Source organism: Cebus imitator, unplaced genomic scaffold (genome assembly GCF_001604975.1).
Source record: "Cebus imitator isolate Cc_AM_T3 unplaced genomic scaffold, Cebus_imitator-1.0 Scaffold358, whole genome shotgun sequence".
Classification (NCBI taxonomy): domain Eukaryota; kingdom Metazoa; phylum Chordata; class Mammalia; order Primates; family Cebidae; genus Cebus; species Cebus imitator.
Genome location: NW_016107673.1, coordinates 690,647 through 692,069, shown reverse-complemented (window position 1 = coordinate 692,069; position 1,423 = coordinate 690,647). Strand labels below are relative to the sequence as shown.

Here is a 1,423-nt window from a genome sequence, read left to right as displayed (position 1 = left end):
CGGCACACCACAACCTCCGCCTCCTGGGTTCAGGCAATTCTCCTGCCTCAACCTCCTGAGTAGCTGGGATTACAGGCACGCGCCACCATGCCCAGCTAATGTTTTGTATTTTTTTTAGTAGAGACGGAGTTTCACCATGTTGACCAGGATGGTCTCGATTTCTTGACCTCATGATCCACCCGCCTCGGCCTCCCAAAGTGCTGGGATTACAAGCTTGAGTCGCTGTGCCCGGCTGTTTTCATTTCAAGTAAGAAAGATTTATCTTCCAGTAGAGTTAGAAAGATACTCTGTCTCACAAATAAAAAATAAAATAGATTATATGTCCACAAATAATTGTCAAATAGCATAACCTGCTGAATTAAAGACTGGCTTCAGGCTGGGTGTAGTGGCTCATGCCTGTAATCCCAGCACTTTGGGAGGCCAGCGTGGGTGGATCACCTGAGGTTAGGAGTTCCAGAATAGCCTGGTCAACATAGTGAAACCCCATCTCTAGTAAAAATACAAAAATTAGCTGGGTGTGGCGGCGCATGCCCATAATCCCAGCTACACGGGAGGTTGAGGCAAGAGAATTGCTTGTGGGGGTTGCAGTGAGCTGAAATCATGCCACTGCATTCCAGCCTGGATGACAGAGTGAGACTCCATTTCAAAAAAAAAAAAAACTGGCTTCAGAGGTAACATTACAGTTTCTTAAACCTGGGTCATTGGGGCTATGCCTTTCTGTGGTGAATTACGGCAAGAGCTCCTCTGCTGTCTCACTATAGGATGAAGGTCAGCTACACTGTGTGCCGACTTTCCAAATTAATTAATGCCAGAAAAGGAAAGTTCTAGATCCTTTGAAGCAGTTTCATTTCTAAATGTAAAAATGGGTCTTTCTGCTGCTTATTATATCTTTTCAACATTACAGGAAAAACACATCATGAATTCAACGTGCTTATATATTTATGTTCGAAGTTTGACCTGGAACATCATAACAATTTTGATGTGGATAAATCTTTAACAGCATATCAAAGATTCTAGGAGTAGAGCAAGTTACTCAATGTGTTTGACCCTCTGAGGATGCCTTTAGAAACTGCCGCTCCCTTGCATGTGGAAATGTCTGCTCTTCATTCCTTTGGGAGCAGAAATACATCCATAACATGCTAAATTTAAAAAGCAGTTATCAGGGCTGCCAACCTTACAGTAGAGTTCGAGTGGTAGTATATTACTCCTGCATAAGGAGAAGGAAAGAAGAAAAAAAAAAAAGAAAAGAAAAAGAAACTGCTGCTCCCATCCACAGGAATACAGGAGTAGACTCCTGGCAGTCCTGGATTTTCTGTGGGTTTCCTCAGCATGTACACATGGCCATACCAACTGGACCACAGGTAAACTCATTATCCTAACTGGCTAATTGGATTTTTATTTTATTTTATTTTATTTTTGAGAC

At 42.4% G+C, this 1,423-nt stretch overlaps 1 non-coding gene across 1 annotated transcript; it reads left to right on the top strand.

The window, feature by feature from the left end:
- The first annotated feature begins 1,080 nt into the window (after positions 1-1,080).
- LOC119467974 lies at positions 1,081-1,215 on the top strand. The gene has a single exon (XR_005196614.1). It is a non-coding gene; the product is annotated as a small nucleolar RNA U109 (small nucleolar RNA).
- The last annotated feature ends 208 nt before the right edge of the window (positions 1,216-1,423 follow it).